Here is a 19,425-nt window from a genome sequence, read left to right on the forward strand (position 1 = left end):
AAAGACTTACTTTGAAGAGACTTGGTGAGGGGTGAGAGGTGACTTATGCCAGTAAGCAACTACCCGTAAAACCCTATCATTGCTCTAGCAGCCACCCAGAACACCCTGGTGACTGCATAGCAACATGCTTGAAACCACTCAGAACACCTTAAGACCACTGAGCAATACCCTGGCATTGTGGCAGCAAGTTTTGCACCGCCAAGCACCAGTCCCATTTTCTGCTGATTTTTCTTGTGTGCTGACTTGATTTTCTCACTATAACTGATGGGTGGAAAGATTTCAGATGTCACGACACCAGGTTGGGCTTTCACTCTTCACTAGGAGTTTTGTATAGCTACCATTAATTGTCTCTTACTTGTCTGAACATGTTTTTGTGCATGTGAAAGGGCATTAAAAATTGAACACTTCGTTCTTTGTAAATGGAAGATTGATGAAATGTCATTAGGTCATACTTTGGTGGAGCTGCAGCGATGTTTTGCTTTCCCTTCAGGCTGCCATATATTTTACGTATTATTGTTTTTTCAGTTCGTTTGTTTGTTTCAGGCCTCAGGTGCAATGGGAGGTGGGGTGAGTTTATTCAACATTGTCCATAGCGGTGAAAAGAGCATTCATTGAAATGCAAATCTGTAACCTGCATAGCATGTGCAATGAGACGTATCTTCTCACTGTCAAATGGGAATCGACTCCAGTGGAACAAACATTTTAATATACCATAATTGTGATTTAATCTGCCAGTGAATCCATTAGGGCTGGGCGATATGGCGATATAAAAAAAAAATATATATCTCAATATTTTTCAGCCAATTGACGATATTCGCTATATATCTCGATAATTATGTATTTGCTCTGAAATAGCTTAAAAGTTATTTGTTTTTGTGTTCAGAGGAATCATCATTTTAACAGCCATTGTGGTCAAGTCTTTCAAAATGTTTAATGCATGATGCAAAAATCTAGTTAAAAATAATGAATATTTTCGACATTTTTTTTAATGAAATGAGCACAAGGAAGAATGATATTTCACGTCACCCTGCGTGTGCACAATGTAGTCTTGTTTAGCGGTTTTACATTGACATGACCACATCTCGATTCTGATGTTATTTTGATTAATTTTGCAGCCCTGAAGAGTCGTGAAATGAGTCTAATGGCACGCTCTTTAGGAAATGCAGTGTCTTCTGCTTTCCAATGCATTTCATCTTGCGCCCTCTGTTTCATTGGCTGTTACTCATTGCCAGTCTCTCGCTCGTCGGTACAATGCACACACCTGACGACTCGTCAGACAAATTTGAAGTAGGTGAGACTTCTAGTCTCAGAGCAAAGAGATGGAACAGCGCAAACGAGATGCTGGATAGATTTCTTAAACATTAATCCTGCTATTTCTGCCGCTTTACTATCATAGCAACACTCTGGCAACCACCCACAACACACTAGCATTGTGACTAAGAATTTAGTTAGTTTTCCTTCATGATATTACATCTGTTTAGACAGCTCTGAGATTGGGGTGAATTAAATTATCTGGAGTAAGACTGAAAAGGTGACACATGCACACATTCAAAATCCCAATCAAATGAGAGAAATATTTCAATCTTGAGAAGCAGATTACAAGCATATGACCCATGACAAGTTCACTCAATAACCCCACTGCTTTCAGGCATTGTGACAGAGTTGTTGTTCACTGCATTTGCTCACTTGTATCAGCTGAGTTTTGGATGACTGTTACACCCTCCTGGCACTGAGGCAGTTTTGATTACTTTTGTGGAGGCGAGGAATTGAGTTCAGATGTCAAGAGCAGTGGCAAAATGACTGCCTTGTTTTTCTTCCCCATCTGCGTTGTTTTGGCGGAGAGTTGACAAAGGGGTGCTTTGTCACAGTGAGTGGCATTGAAACATGGAGCAAAAACAAGGGAATGGCATATACACACACACACACACACAAAAAAGGATTTTTGCTGCTTGTTCAGTTTTCTTGAACATTTTGTCACAACTTGATTTCATTGCATTCTATCCTTTTAAATTGGTAAAATAGATTATTTAGTCCTTTTGAGTTGGGACTAGATGAAAAATTTTTTTGGTGTTAAAGTAGCATTGATGAAACTGGGCTTGGGACATTCTCAACATGCTTAGCTTGGGACTAGATACGGATAACAAGTGTTGAAATTAAGTGTTATTTTATGCCTTTTTGAGCAAGATGAGAACAGAAAGAGATTTGTTCATGTTTAATGGTCTGTTATATTGGTACTTAAAAAGAGTGTCTGTTATGCTGGAGGTTTGATGGTTACCATTGTAGTGAAGATTGGCGATTGTGCTCAGATTTAGGATGGACTTTCACTTTTAGGTGACTTAATTTGAGTGCTGCTTATCTCTATAAAGAGTTGCTATTAAATTGACAGTGCAACAGTTTCACTGTCCTTACACCTGCTCACTTGGCATATACTAATGATTAAAGAAATAAATGAAGTTGGACCAACATAAGAAAATTATTTAGGCTAAATAAACATTATTAAATCAAATTTGATAATCCTAATTGTGGTGGGGCGATATGACGATATATATCGTGATACGATATAAAGTGTCAATCGATAGAGATTTTGCTATATCGTGTATATTGCAATATGTAAATATCCATGTGCTAGTGTGAGCTTAAGATTTTGGTCATATCGCCCACCCCTCATCCTAATGAAGTTAAACTACTATAGTACATTATTTTGACCTAATCCAACTAAATTATGTTATGAATTATGAAACTTATTTTGAATGAAAGACATTCAATTTCATGTAAAAACTTTCTATACTTCAAGTAAGGGTAATGGCATTTTATAGGTTCAAGTCCAGGGACTCTTTCTTATGATGATACACACTTACTTGGGGATAAACCCCTACAGCTATGGCTTTCTCAGAGTTATCAAAGGGATCTACATTGTCAAAGGTATCTAGAGCTCTCTTACAGAGCATACAGCAGTTGGTTAAAACGTAGCACTGCAGGGCATGTGCATTTAACACCACACTGTGCGTCATGTTGCCATGGTACTCTTTAGCAAAACCCTAAACACTGTATCAGTTCATGGGAGCTCTGAGGTTGGATAGACTATGTTCTCACTTATGTCAGACTGTTCCCAGATGAATCATCATTGTATCTCTCTGATCTCTTCATTAACTCTGTATAATTATCACTGGGGCCATCTCATGTGACCTCATGTTTATGCATATTTAAGATTGATTAGTGCCTGGAGTACTACAGCGAATAAGTCCCCTGGGCCAAACACGTTTCCATTTAACGCATTTTGAAGAATTTGCTTCCTATAGAGAACCGCTACTATGAAGACATCTTATGTGCTCGCCTTAATGACCCCATGAAATCAATTAAGTTCATAACTGTTAGCTTTGAAGCCATCTATATTCTGGTGTACATTGTTAGCTCATATACACATTCAACTTTTACGGTCTCTCTCTCAGGAATACAGACCAAAAATATGGATGACTTGCACTGTAGCCCCCCCCCCCAATTCTCCATAAAAGGGTTCTAAACATGAACCAAACCAACCAGCTCTGAGCTGAATCACAACATTACAAACTTGAGCAGATCGGTGGCCCAGATCAAAATTGGAAATGTTCATTTCAAAGTGCTTTTGGCTGTTCACATGGTCATCCAATTAACATATCTTTATCACTTGAGTGAAAAAAATCTGATTTGGGCTACATTCAGCTGCAGTGTAAACAGCCTTTGTTTGCTGCTACTCTCTGATTAGTGGATATTTCTCTGTGGGATCATGGGTAGTGTAGTTCATCACAAATTCCACTATTAAAAAAATGTTGCAGACTCATGGCTTCAAAAGCATATGCCATCGATTCATAACCTCGGAGCTCACAGTAGGTCTGTCTTTAAAGGTTTATACGTTATAGTAAAAATTCATTCCCCTATGGATGAATGTGAATTTGTACTTGGGGAACCAGACTGTTGCACCCTGTACCACCTGCCTCTGACTAGCGATAGCAAGTAGCAAATCATGTTCATGGCTGTGATGTAAGCTAAAGGCTATTGGCTGTTTCAGAGAATGGGACAAGCCCTTCAATATGTCCTGCCCCAACTATCAGTTTCAATAGGAAATAGGTCAGCACAGGAAAGAAAACTGCACTCGTTAAGATATTTCATGGTAACTTCAAAAAGAAAATTATACAAGTTGGTTTTTACCCCTAGCCTCTCCTTACCAAGTTGAACTTGCAAATTGCTGACACAAGGGCTGCTTTCATTTTCCCCATTTGAATTTTTTACATGCTTGCCTTTTGTTCCAGTTTCAACTGACTAGCACCCACAGGCAAATCCGACAGGGGGCATCGGCCTTGTTTGGGTAATTTCTCCTTTCCTCTGCTGTCTGTATTTGTTTGGGTAAATGTAGGCAGAGAGGAAAGGAACAAGCCTGCATGTCTCTTCACCGTTAGTCCACGAAGATGACATGTAGCTTTTCTCATAATATTTTTACTCTTTCAACCCTTATACTGGGCACAGATGGTGCTGGTAAAGCAGCCAATCTGCAGTTCAGTCATTTTGCTTCCCATTTGGAAATCACAATAGTGAGAATAGTTTTATATATAGAGGGATACATTAATACATAGAAGATTTCGATAAGATTAAGTTTGTGCTTTCTGTTTATGTATCACTCTGTGTTATTTCATTTTTATATTAATCATGCAAACAGCAAAAATCCTTCCAGTGGCTTTTTGTGCAGCTCTATTTGCTAAATTGCAATAGGTCAAAGGTGACCACCTGATTTGAGTGGATAATACGGCAGATGAAAAGGCTGCTTCTTTGGAAGATCAAGTTGCTGTAAGCTCAATGCTTATGGTCATCAGCAGGCCTGTTTTCATAATTCTTCCATGTGCCCCTGCCATTAACTAATAGAAACAGTGGATAATTTCTTCTCGACAGACTTTCAAAATCGACTAGTCGGTGGATTGTCTGAATGACTTGTCGTTCTTAATAACATTTTGTATAATTAGGCTGGTTTGTAGTCATTGTCCAAGAGACAGATTAGTTGCGTTTTTTAAGAGGCATTCGCATAGGACATGTTATACATAATTTTTAGTTTGTTTTGCAGATGTTTTGCAAATTTTGTCATCATCAGAGTGCTCGAGCACTGAACGCTTGCTGCCCAATTTTTCTTACTGCGCCTACTCTGAACGCGCAGCATGCACATTCGTCTGGACTTATTTGTACTAATTAGTGGATTCACAAGGTGACAACACTCACTTTTGCACATTCACGAATACGAAGAACATGTAATTGCTGCTAAACAACATGAGACGAATGTGGAAACAACAACAACTGTGGATGTGCACATCAAGAACGCGTGTGTGAGGAGGTCAGGAGATAACTGCATTTGTATAATTAGAGTCTGAAGTAATATAAAGTAAGAATGTCATAAAATATCGATATATTGATTATTGATAAGCACTTTATTTTATCAGTAGATTTGAGGCATTGATATTAAAAGTAGTCGACTGCACTCAGTTGGCCCCTGTTTAACAGTCTGGTGTAATAGCACTGGGAGACCACAAGAAGGCGATATAACATTTACTGAAGCACTCACACACACAGGACGAGCTGAAGTGGCACAGGAGATGGTAGTCCAAAGTTACAAAATTTTAGTACTACTTCAAGAATGAACAAAGTGATGTTGATCAGTTTGCAGGTTAGTATAACTATGCAAACTGAACAATTAGAAATGGCAATGTTTATTATGCATATTCTCTGTATGTAGCATTAAATAGGTTTTTCATTCAAGCTGTCAAACCACAATACATACTTGTAACTGAGAATACATTGTGTAGGCTCTGACAGATACCTGTTCACAATTGATCATCCAGTGATGGCTAGAGTAAATAATCTTTGTCCTTTGATAATGATTTGGGTCGAATTTAATGGAAAACTGTGAAAGTTGAGCTCTGTGGCACTTCAGAATTTTGACACTGAGTGTTGCCGGTGTTTGTGTACCTTTTTGTAGAAAATAAATAATTGTTTCTAATTTTAGAACGCACCATGTCATCTGCCAGGCACGTCCGGTATGTGACTTCCTTTCAAAACAACTTAACAAGGTGCAGAGATATTACTCCAAGAGCGACATGGGCAATCTCACGGTGAAACGGGGCTCAGTGATGGTCGGCGGAATGTCATTCTCCACCACTGTGGCGGGGTGAGCAAGAGACAGACATGGTGGGTGTGGCGTCAAGCTCTGGAGAGGCATATATTGAAAATAATAATAAACAAAATGTCCAAAAATGGAGCAAATAGTGTCCAGGGGGAATTGTGTCCAAAACAAATGGGGATCTGGCATCCTCGCGGTGTAACGGGGCTCAGTGAAGGTCGGGGGAGTGTCCACGGAATGGCCCAGAAATGAGCTAGGTTCAATGGCTGCATACGCTCCCCTCCTGGGTCCAAGGTGCGTGCGGTGGTGGCATCTTCGGTGGCCTGTCTTCCCAGGCCAGCGGCAGGTGAGAGGGGAAAGCAGCAAGACCTCTAGTCTGTCGACTGCAACACGTGCTGTCCTCCCCGGCGACATATCTAACTCGCAGCGGGGGTCCGCGGAGTGGGTCCGACGTCACATCTAACTCGACGAACCCAACCCGCTCTGATCCTGGGCCTGCAAGGATGCCAGTGTGTGCACACACAGAGAATAGAAGCCGGCTCCCTGAGAAGAGGCACACTCTATGTTTTTATGGCAGCGTTGATGAGGCGCCATCCAATTCACGTGAACCTCATCAAACACTGCCCCAACGAGGCTTATTAATTATGCACCTTTTCTCTTCTCCTGCCCAACTCCCATCGTGAGCCTGGCTGAAGGATGGCCCTAAGAGGCGGGATGATTAGAGGGAGGGGCAGGTCGTTCTGCCACATTATCTAGTGGTTGGCTTTGCTTCACTGGTCTGCACTGGAATAAGAATTGAGAATCAATGAGACATAATTTGCATCATTATGCTAAAATTTACTCTAGCTCAGGGTGGGTCTCCCTGCTCCAACATAATGCTCAGTCCGGGCTCAGTGACTTGTTGCGGTCATAGACCGACACCTGGGTTTGGGAAAGGACCTGGAGTTGGGCCAGGGTCTGCTGTGAAGGAAGCCAATTGAGCGACGCATGGGCTAAGTGTATCCAGAGCTGTCATGGCACCAGTGGGAACAGCAGCCAGCACCCCCTGCTCCGTCAGCCTTTTGAGCTGCTGATCCAGCTCGACAGCTGTGAACTACATTCCACTCAGGTTTTGGGGGGTGAAAACCATTACTTCACTGCTGTTATCCAAGATGGGTATCTTGCACTGAGAATGTTTAGGCCAGCTCTGTGCATTGACCCCAAAGATAATGTTTTCTTACTAAACGTATTAATTCCGTCTGTTCGCATTCCTATGGGATGGTGGGATTGAACATGAAATGACTGTACTGTTGATATGCATTGTAGAGTTACAAAACTTACAAAACAGATATATTCTACACTTTTGTAGCTTTTCCCCCCTGAAGTTATAAAACAGTAATGAATTAGTTTTGTGTGAACATTTGCTATGGAAGTATTTTAATGACATGTCATTCAAACAAAAATCATGCTGAATTGCACTAATTAAAAATGAACACATTGCATTAACAATGTATTTAAGCTATACATATTTTAACTGAAAATATTTTGCACAAAATTGAATCATAAAAATGTATATAATATTCACCTTTCAAAATTCCGTTTTTATTTATTTATTTTTTCGTTATTTTTTTTTTTTCATCATTATTATTTGACAGGAAATATTCTGTCAGGAAATTCATCTCTAAAATTTCAGTGGTTAAAATCCAGTTGGAAATTAAACAGTGGCAGCAAGTGAAGAAGCCTAGTAATATTTTATTTTTGATAATGTTGTGTAAAATGTTCAGTTGAAATATTCACAAATTATATATCCAAACATAAGAAATTGCATCTCCAAAAAATGCAAGCACTGTTAATACAATGCATTTATTTTTTATTTAGTGCAATTCGGCATGCTATTTTTATTTTTTTTATTTCTGCTTTTTATACAATAACTAAATAGACTACAAGAACAAAAATACAATATGCATTATTAATATTTTACAGCTAATAATAATTACAACAATATTATTCTTGATTAAGTCAATTATGACGAAGTTTAATGTTTCCAAACACATTTATTAGAGACTTTGCTATATTCACTGCACACCATCACCTGATTAAGTATAAAAGTGTGAAAAATTGATGCACCTACATATCGGTCAATCATTAGGATCGGCCGATAAAAGCAATTATATGCACAATCAGACATTCAAAGACAAGAACATTAAAAAAAACCCGAAGAAATCTTGCCAATTTAATGCGAGTCTAACAAGAATTCAGTTAATGTGAGTTAAGAATGTGCTTTTTGTTTTATTGACTACTTTATAGCTTAGACCAGTTACTTAAACATGGAAGACATGTTGAGACATAGAGAATACATTTATCTTTCAAACTCAGTAATTCTTTCCTCATTAAAAAAAAGTTTAATATCAGTAACCTTATAAAAGCTTTTTTATTCTACATGGAGAGGGTCTCCTCATGGGGGCTGCCATGTTAGAATCACATGACCAGCTGAATACTACTCGCGTAATCTCAGTAACCGTCCTGTTATTTGACACTTTCACTCATTGATTAAAGTAATCATGGCTGACGGTGAATATGAATTTTCAACAAAGGCATCTGAAACTGAAAACTATTGATTTTAAATGATACTGCATCCAAGTCACTAGGTGTCAGTGTAAGTCCAAGGTGACACAAAGACAAAAGTTACTGAGAGCACCTTTAATTATCAGTAAATTATTGGTATCGGTATCGGCAGATTGGATATGAGTATCGGCAACAAATTTTGTATTGGTGCATCTCTAGTGTGAATATCAGTAAAAAAATATATATTGATCAAGACTTATCAGTCTTTACTTTTAGCTCAAAACTGCAAGGAAAAATCCTGTTTTCTATATGTCCCCATTAAATGCAAAACATTGCATGGTATAGAAACTTAGTGATTTCTGTTCCTTTCATCTGTCACCTGGTCACAGAATAATGAACAATGTAAATCTCAGTGCACTGCTGATAGAATGCGAAGTCGTAGCCCAGGGATAATGTTTGATATTTTGTCAGTTTTTAAATGATTTTCTGTCTGATGCAGAAAAGCACAGAAAAGCCTTGTGCTAAAGGTAATACTTCACTGATATCATTGGAACAAAAGAGCTCTAGTCTAGATAAGAAAATCGCCACCTATTCTGGAATATCTGGATTGGCTTTAAGCCTTGGCATCTGCACATGCAGTGGAAATAGCTGTACTGTGGTATGTAGTTGAGCAGTTGTGATATCCTGGCTTCAAAAAATAAAACTGTGATAAAACTTCTGTTTTGGAGAGATGTACAAAAAAGAGATGACAGGCAGGCGACATGAATTTCAAATATTTACTTTAAATGTGCGGCCATTACAGGGCTATTTTGAATTTCTCTCCATGCCTGAATCTCATTTGTGTCTCAACTCTGTTGTGACGAGAAATAATGAATTTGGAAAATGTGACGCTGATTCTGCCACAGGAGGGAGTGACACATTCCATGTTCAGTCTGCAAGGGAAATGTTTGGCGTAGTCAACTTTTTTTCTTTTTTTTTTTTAAAGAATTTGTGAGGAATTTGCTGCTGTTGCAAACAATCATTCTGTGTTCCACTGTACCAAGAAGTAATGAAAGCGAAATAAATAAATAAATGTGTATATATATATGTGTGTGTGTGTGTGTGTGTGTGTGTGTGTGTGTGTGTGTATATATATATATATATATATATATATATATATATATATATATATATATATATATATATATATATATATATATAAATCAGAAGTCAAACTTATATATATTCACAATTGTTACTGCCTCTTAATTTTTGAGAGGCTGGATTTATTTTTTTTAACTCATGTCAGAAAGCTCTCTTCACATATTTCTGTGCAAGCTTCTTTAAAACTTTATATACTTCTACAGTATGGATTTTTTGTTGTTTTAAGTGCTTTTGGCTGCAGTAGCCTAATACTTCATGAGGTTACTCGTGCAGTCTGTGAGGTTTAAAAAACTCGTATGCTCACTTAACACCTGTATTTGCATTTGTTTACAGAAACGGAGCCTGCAGCATTTGTGCGTGCCGGTGAGGAACAGCCTCAGCTGTTCAGACAGGCACCAGTGAAGTATGAAGTTGTTATTTTTGGCTCCGTTCCGTGTGCTCACTTAGACCGTGCTTTGCTCTTTTAAAGTGGCTCTTGCCAGGTAGAGATATAAGGGTCTTGGCCCTGAACAGCTGCAATAACCATTCTTGCAGTCCAAGCTCTTGGCTGTCTCTCCGCAGGACTGATGACGGCACACGTCGCTGATTTCATGCACCTCTGATTGTAATCCGCCACTCGAAACCACTATACACGAGTCTCTTGATTATAGAGTGATCATTAGAGCAGGGAATGATACCCTCCGCTTGTGCGCCAGTGCGTCAGCATTTGTTTGGACTGTTGGATGTCTTACGCCATTCTTGCATGGATGAATGGTGTTAAAGGGATAGTTTACCAAAAAAATTTATTCTGACATCATTGGAGGCCTGGGTAGCTCAGCGAGTAAAGACGCCGACTACCACCCCTGGAGTCGCTAGTTCGAAGGGTGTGCTGAGTGACTCCAGCCAGGTCTCTTAAGCAACCAAATTGGCCCGGTTTCTAGGGAGGGTAGAGTCACATGGGATAACCTCCACGTGGTCGCTATAATGTGGTTCGCTCTCTGTGGGGTGCATGGTGAGTTGTGTGTGGATGCCGCAGAGAATAGCATGAAGCCTCCACATGCGCTATGTCTCTACATTAACGTGCTCAACAAGCCACGTGAGAAGATGCGCGGATTGACGGTCTCCGGCGCGTAGGCAACTGAGATTCGTCCTCTGCCACCCGGACTGAGGCGAGTCACTACGCCACCACGAGGACTTAGCATATTGGGAATTGGGCATTCCAAATTGTGGAGGAAAAAGGGAGGAAAAAAAATTCTGACATCATTTACTCCATGTTTGGCTGAATGTTAGCCTCAGTCACAATACAATAAGTCACAATACAATAAAAGTGAATGAATGGTGACTGAGGCTGTCAGTCCCTAACATTATTCCTAACATCATCTTTTATGTTCCACGGAAGGAAGAAAGCCATGCTTTTTTGTGTGAAGTAACCCTTTAACTTCTTTGGTCTTCGCCACCATAGAGTGTAGTGGGGAGGAGAGCATGTTGCCAAAATGACAGCTGCGAGACATGACTTTCTTTGGAGGAACCGGTTGGCTGAGATCCAGAGCTGCCAAGGTGTCTTTGCCAATACCTCGGTGGCCCATAGCCAACTGCTCGGATTCAGCATTTTTCCCCTCCCATTGCTGTAATATGGCCTTGCTAAAATAATGTATCTTTTTCAAGATAAAACGCAGGTCTCAGCACTGATATTGATGTCGGGTTTATTCCATTTGCAAGAGCTCCTTGTTCTCATTTTCTCCCTTCAAAGGCTACAATGCTTACTGTAGCTCATGCATGAAAGCTCAATTTAAGTTTTGAGTTTTTGTAGGGCACAAGTTTCTTGACTGCTCCTGTAGGAACCAGATAAATTGACCTGTGTTTGCCAGAGCTGTAGAGCATCAAAGCAGGGCAAATTCTGCTTGAATTATTCATATAATGCATCTTGCATCACGCTGACTTGCTTGTTGGAGTAGTAACTGGATTTAGATACTTGGAATGATCTTTTGATTTCCACCACATCATCAGCCAGCCGGTAAATACTAGTGATTCATCCTTTCAGTGATGGGAATTTTAGTTATTTGATTTTTATTAATCATCTTTATATATAGCGGTGTGGGTGGGTGGTGTGACCAAAATCTTATAACACGGTATGAGTAATTTTATATGACACTAGCGGTTTAAAGTTATTTTGACAGAAATTTGAAGGTGTTTTATATATTACATGACCATGTAAAAATGCTTTTTTTAAAGGACGCAAACAAAAATGTAAGATAATTATAATGAATATTTTTTTATTTTTTAATTATTTTTTATTAGTGAAAGTGAAAAGCAGTACCAAGTGTCCGGAGCCCCTTAGAGGACAGGGCGAGATTTTTTTTTTTTTTCTGAAATAGATTTGTGTGCCCTTTGCAATAGTTTTGAGTTCCTTTGCAATATCCCTCACAATATGTTTTGCGTTCCCTTGCAATAAGTTGTATTTGTAGTGTGGTATTTGTTGTAAAACCATAGTAACAACAAGAATTACCATGGTTAATCTATAGTAAAACCATGGTTACTATACGGGTACAGTATACTGTATTAAAACCATGGATTCCATCAAAAAACATGGTTACGTAATTTGCTTTTCATAGTTACTACAATGTTACTATTGTAAAACTGTACTACTTTACTATAATTCCACCAAAAAAAAACCAAAAACCTGGTTAGCCTACAATATGCTTACTACAATATTACTATAGAAAAATGATTTCCGCCAAAAACTACGGTTACTACATTCTACAATATTACTATGGTAGTTATAAAAGTAAAACCATAATAGCCACAAAATTATGTTTTCATTTTCCTGTATTGTCATTATAGTTTCACTACAAATAGCATGGTTACAATATGGTTACTGGAGTAAAACCATGGTAAATTTATTGCAAGGCAAAACTATTTCAGGAAAAAAATTCCCGCCCTGTCCTCTGAGGGGCTCTGTACCAAGTACTACTATGATGTATAAATAATTTACTATTTAATAATATATACATTTTTTTCTCATTGCAGGAATTAGAATTGAAGGGTAAAGTGTGTAGAACGGTCATGAAAATAATGCTACAATGTAAAAACTAAAATAGGATTAATTTTCAATATGCAATATATAATTTCACATTTGTTCCTTTTTGATTTTTGAGTTGAGTAGGACCAGAACTTTTTTTTACAGGTTTTGTGAGAATAACCCAGTTAAAGTTTCTATTAATGTTATTTACGTAGCAACATTGCTTGGCAATCATAAAAACTTACAGATCCATCCTGTCTACTCCGGGCCTGAGCAGAGCAGCAAAATGCTTCAAAATACCCCCATCATAATCAACGAAGCTGTCTACACTGGAACTACATTGACACCTAGTTTGCTGAGTAGGCTATAGTTTTCTTTTTAGTGTTTGGTTTTTAAAATCGTGCCACGGATATTGCATGATATAAACGATATAGCAAAATCTCTGACGTTGACACTTTTCTACCTTAGTGCCATGTACGTCATACCACTGAGCCATATATTGCATCATGGTTATTTAGCTTTCTTTTTGCTTATTTAACACTGTTTGAAACCTTCCACCTACAGTGGAGTTACTGTAATTAAATAAACCTTAAAAAGGCCTGTTTTTGTTTGCAGAAAATCTGGGTGTAATCTGTCTGAAGCCCACCCGCATGTCCCCAACATTCTCCCCTGCTCTCTCCTGTTATTGCTTTGTTAATCAATGCTCTCTGATTCGTTTTGCAGAATGCCTGCAGCATCTCCAAAGGTTCACCTGCAAACCCAGAGTTCGGGCGAGTGGAGCTAGTTTTGGTGAGATTCTGAGAGGACCACCAACTCGCTCTGTCAACCAAAGGTAGGAAGGCAGCAGTCCGGATTTGTGGCTTTAACAGTTGGGGTGTCACACACACATTAAGTTGTGTGGCCTTGCTGTTTCTTGCAATGTGCTTGCACTGGCTTTGTCTGCGTACAGGACACTGAGTAAACAGAATTTACTTGGCTCTTAAATGGTCACATCGTTGCCCCAGTCACAATTAGCCATAACCATTGACTTCTGACCTGACAGCAGAGTTTATCCTAACATCAATAGACTTGTTCAGTGAAACATTTTCCCATGCTTATGGTTACTTGACATGCAATAAGTCGACTTGAAAATGCAATATGCCCTGCTGTTACATGCTATATTCCATTTCAGTTTTTAATTGAGATACTACTACGCTTGTTACACCGCAGTGCCATGTACAATGAACTAGTGAAGGCCAAAAGGGGATTAAAAATGGTGGAAAAACAAATGGTGACCAGTCACAGGATCCTTACAAGATACTTTTCCTATAAATGTATTTACATTTTAACCTACATTTTTTATTAAAAGGATCCATTTCCATGTTATGCATCAACTACACTTAAATAATTCCATATTAAACTAGATTTTTGCAGTAGGAACCTTGGCCTAGCGGTTAGTGCATATGCTCCAGACACATTGAGCAGTTGAGCTGCCTATGCTAGAAATGTCGATCCACTCCACCTCCCCAAATAATTTCTTGTCCCCTCTGTATTGATCTATTAATTAAAAGTGGCAAAAGCACACAAATAAAATAACAAACTTGCCTCATTCTGTCTTGGCTTTGTTAGCACCTGAGTAGGTCTGTAAGGGGAGATCTATAGAGGCCTGTATCGTCACTTTCCTGTTTGATACAGAAATGGGGAACAAATGAGATGTGCCACTCCTCCTCGAGCAGTTGAGGCTCATCAGGGTTTAGTTGGCATGTAAGAAGCATTTCCCTGTTGGATTCACAGACAGAGAGACATGAGTCACACTCATGGCAAGTGCCTGTGTTTCTAAAATCAAAAGCCAAGACTGCTTGCTTCATCTGAAGCAGAGCACAACTGTATTCCTCACATTTTTTAGATTCCTGTTTTGGGGAAAGCATAACAAACGAAACCTGGGAAACCCTTAAAACCAATTGAAATTCTGGAAGTTTGGGCTGGGTGGTATGGTGGTAGAGATTCTGCGATATCACAGCTATATTGATGGCACTATTAAAAACATTTTTGACTCCAAGCTATGCTTTAAACAGACAAGACTTTCCAAAGTTGATAACTTCGTTCATTGTAAACATCACACAAGTGTGTATTGGCTGTTTTACTATGGCTTCAAATGTGGCCCATCCAGTCATGTTTCTAATGTTTATAAGGGTTCAAGTCATCTATATAACACTTGCATTGAAAACAATGTGAAGCTGCTTTTGCACTTATGCCAAACTTATCATATGAACCATTTGTTTAATTTCCAACAAAAATTACTATATTGTGATGTGACTGTAATAAAAAAATTAATCCTGCCTTGACGCAAGATTTTGGTCATACCGCCCACCCTTACCAGCAATCTTTTTTTATTTTTTTATTTAAGCTGTAGTTGATCATTTAAAATGCTTCAAATAGTCACTGAACAACATTTTCTAATGTTTATCATTTAGTAAAATTCATGCACATACACATGACAACAGCTGTATTGGCCTGAAGATGAGGTGATGCTCACGGGCAACATTGATCTTTACACCCACCCCATTTTTCTTATTCACCTTATGGAGGGAAATCGAGGTTGAAGATGAATTATAAACTTCCATAAATAATTAAGTCAATGGCAGAATTAAATTATTAATGGGTGAAAAAGGCATCTCTCAGGGATGGCTTGATGTGTAGAGATGGTCGAACATAATCGTGCTTCTTAGGCTTGACAGGCACTGAGATGTTATTTCCTCTCATTAACGAAAAGCATCATTGACTTGTTATTGTTTTGTGCTGTGTAGTTTTTTATTTTTTTATTTAGCTCTTTAAAATGATATGAAACGTGATGTTTCATCTTCCAAATAGTGGCCTGCTTGTTTACTCAAATACTGGCCTGCTTGTTTACTCAAATACTGCTATATAACTTCAATTCATGTGTTAAATCTATGTTATGTGTGTTACTCGACATTACGTTAATTATGGCACTGAATTGGTGCCATAGTCACTGGTAATGTTGACGTAGCCCCAAAACTTGACATTTTATATTCTGCTGTCATTGCATAAAATAAATCAGATTCATCTTTATCATACATGCCGTGCCTATGCAAACAAACAATGGGCATATTGCAAAGTACCTGTTCTTGCAATGTGTCTGAAAAACCGTGGTCTAAACTAACAGATGGAATCCACACGCCGGTGGTTGTGGTTTCAGCAATAAGGATTTTAGTAAAAAAAGAGTCTAAAAACCACAAGGGGTTCTGTAATACTCATGTAAATGTGAAGACTCACTCTGTAGTATGCAGGTTAATTACGCACCCAAGACTCATTTGCTTGAGACAATGACCATGCCAAGAGCACTAGACTTGTGTAGTCCTAGTCTTTGTTAGAATGTTTTTAAATGTAAATGCAAACCTAAAACTGTTTTGGAGGGGGCCTTAATCATGTCCATGAATACTAATGAAACCGCTTTTTAAGCTAATTTACCATGATGGCTACACAATGCTGGTTTACTCACTTGGTCATCCTGTATTGTCTCTCTCTTTCCTTTTTCACATTCTCTCCCTTATTATGTAGTGATCATCTCAACAGTGGTCAAGCTGAGGGTTTCTGTGTCTTCCTGTTTTCAAACTGCAAACCTGGGCTAAGTTGTGTATGGTAAGGATAGGCAAGAAGGTGTCTAAATGCCCCCTAAAGGCCTGATATACTTCTGGGGAAGTTCTTCTTCATTCTTGGTTCAGGGGTGAAAAGAACTTCTAAACAGCCGAGCAACCAGGGGTTAAATTGGCCCGGTACGGTCCGGAACGGCGTTCCAGCACCTTCGATTCCAAAAAGAAAAAAAATGCTTGTTTGTCAATCCATCCCATTTATTGTAATCTCCGATGCAGTTTTTGTTTGATCCCCTTGACACATTCCGTCTCTATTTAGCGAGTGTACTTGTTCACAAATATCGCTCTAGTCAGTTGTGGAGGCTGGAAGAGGCAGCATATTCGAGAGCGGCACCAGACCATACGCCCCCGCATAGACGCACGTTCTGCTTCTGTACCGCTCCGTGGTCCGATCTCTGATTCATAGAAATTGCATAATATGGAATCGAGTGCTCGCCCATTTCGTAGATCAATTGATATGCAGTAGCGATTTGCTTAGTTTTGTTAAAAAGCTGAATAACCGAAGGGATTTTGAATCAGGAATCAATCACATCCAAAGTGACATCAAATCAGAATATCATAGGCCTACAACTTGAGAACAAAAGACCACTCGACCAACAAACTGTAAAAGGTTTCACTGTTATTTGTATATTGATGTAGCTTTTTTTTTTTTATTGGAAATTGTTTTCTAGCAAATATACAAGAATTTTAAACTCTTATAATTGAATACAAATGTTTTCATTAGCAATTATATTATCAGTATAACAATTTGAGTAAAAGGTAGTCATGCTGAAGGTGTTTGTTTCTCCTGTTAAGAACAATGTGCATTTACTTTTAAATTGTAACATTAGATATAAATTTAGCCGGTTTTAAAAGATGACTCCCAACAGGCAATAACATAACCTGATTTTAGAGTGCCCCCACCTCCGAAATCCCAATTTAACCCCTGCGAGCAACGGTATACTGTTTCCGAACATTCAGACACCCGCCACACTGCTGTGGGAGGCGTTTAGAAGTACATTTATATATGAAGACGCTACATGTTAGCCTTAACTAATGTGACATTAAAATGTGTTATCAGTGACTTTATGCCTCATTCTATGAGTAGAATTCACATGAGGTCAGTAAAAGGCACTTTAACTACTTGATGATGATTTAAAGTAATATGCAGTAGAAAATGTGCCATTTGTCTTGTTTACATTCTGAATTCATGATACTAATGCGCTAACATGCTATACGCGGCCATAATATGTGACAGTTACACTGTTTTTGTAATTTATGATGACACTGATACCATTGCAAAGATGAGTATAAAAGTGTTAATGTGCAGAATAAAGATAAAAGAATGATGATAGGCATATCTTGCTTTGAGCAGATGTGTAAATAACTTTTGCAGCAGATGGCACATAAGTGAATGGGCACTTGACTATTTGAGTTGATTTCCTTTTGTAGACTAATTAAACAACTAAAATGCATGATATGTTCTTGGAAAATGTCTCTACCCGAACTTTCGTATAGATGTAGGTAAATTTGCACCAGCTCGCTAATAACTCTACATGCCGGTGCGTTCATGTTGATTGATTTCGACTGACTGAACAATGAAAACAAAATTAGCTGTCGGCCTCAAGGTAGGTGGAGAGCTAGGTCACACCTACCGATGACATGGACAAATGGCAGTAAGGTGTTTTAACAGCCGGTAAGAATTTATAAGACGAGCTGTTACGAACCACCGAAACAAATGCGGAAACACGTTCTTTTTGGCCAGATTTTGTTCTTAATGATGTCACACCCATTTGTTCTTCGATTTCGTATGAAATATATCGGGGCCTTAAGAAACTTGTCTGTTAGGGGTGTGGTGATCCTGAAACCAGCTTAATTATAAAGGGCTTCCTTAAAACTGATCAGTGGACTAATCATTCAGGCACTTCACCGACAATTTGATTTCGAAAGTGTGTAATGTTATACATCATTAGTATATGGCCTATACTATTTTGTCAAGAGAAATTAAGGTATGAATTCAAGCAGCTGACAGCTGCATATTGGCTGAGATCTCTTATGGCCATACCCATCACACTCCAGAGTTGTTCTGCCCTACAAAATATTCACAATTACACACTCTAAAGAGAGTTTTTCTTACAATTCAGTGTCTGTGCATGGCCTCTGTTTTTGTGGGTCCTTTCATTGGTTGAGGAGTGCAGAAAGCAGTTCTATCACTATCAGAACCTGGCATTAACATTCACACTGAGCCATATGCATAGCTCAGATAACCTACTGCGCTTTTGTTGAACTCCTATATCTGTGTGTAGCATTAATCTTACATGGACAATTATTAAAGAGAATCCATATTGCGTTTCTAATCTGCACTTTAGCATAAACATAAACAGCCACTGATATCATATACATTTCGGTTGGTAGACTTTACAGAAATGTATATTATATCAGTGGCTGTTTATGTATTCTAAAGTGCAGATTAGAAACGCAATATGGGAGTAAATGTTGACGTGCATGCAATACTGGATTTAAGAGTACAAGCAGTATAGCAATAAAAAGGTTATTTTAGAGCGTTGGCTCTAGAGCTGTCATTGTTTTCAGTATTTGTAATCCTTTAATATCAACTCTCCATTTTCAAATTTATCTCAGTCATAACAAAATAATCCCACCACTGATCTCAGATCAGCTTGTGATCTTTACAAGGACTCGCACACCCTTTCTTCAAGGTTAAGGACACTGGTATGTTACTTATCAACCTCTGTTCTATATGCACTATACAAATTACGGTAGGTTCAACCTTGCAGGAAATTGTTCTGTAAAATCATTGATAAAGTGTGAAGTTAAATGGGTTGATTCGTCTATCACCAAGCTTCATGGTTAGCAACTCAAATGTTCAGAATATTTCTTCATAATGGATATAAACAACCACACATCTTCACTAAATGGGACTGAGAGAACATGGGGTAAGGAAAAGAAAAAAAAAT

The 19,425-nt window shown here is 38.5% G+C and overlaps 1 protein-coding gene across 9 annotated transcripts in view; it reads left to right on the top strand.

Annotated features, from left to right (window-relative positions):
- ndst1b (N-deacetylase/N-sulfotransferase (heparan glucosaminyl) 1b) overlaps positions 1 to 19,425 on the top strand; it is a 117,799-nt gene that overhangs the window by 22,483 nt on the left and 75,891 nt on the right. For 5 of the 9 annotated variants that reach the window (XM_051678417.1, XM_051678411.1, XM_051678415.1 and 2 more), the window contains exon 2: positions 13,545 to 13,653. The gene's annotated coding sequence lies outside the window, so the exon portion shown is untranslated. Of the gene's footprint in view, positions 1 to 10,156; positions 10,227 to 12,761; positions 13,181 to 13,544; positions 13,654 to 16,379; positions 16,461 to 19,425 lie in introns of those variants that run through there. The other 4 variants (XM_051678418.1, XM_051678419.1, XM_051678414.1 and 1 more) reach the window with 3 other exon arrangements.

The sequence above is a fragment of the Myxocyprinus asiaticus genome, chromosome 38 (genome assembly GCF_019703515.2).
Source record: "Myxocyprinus asiaticus isolate MX2 ecotype Aquarium Trade chromosome 38, UBuf_Myxa_2, whole genome shotgun sequence".
Taxonomy (NCBI): Eukaryota; Metazoa; Chordata; class Actinopteri; order Cypriniformes; family Catostomidae; genus Myxocyprinus; species Myxocyprinus asiaticus.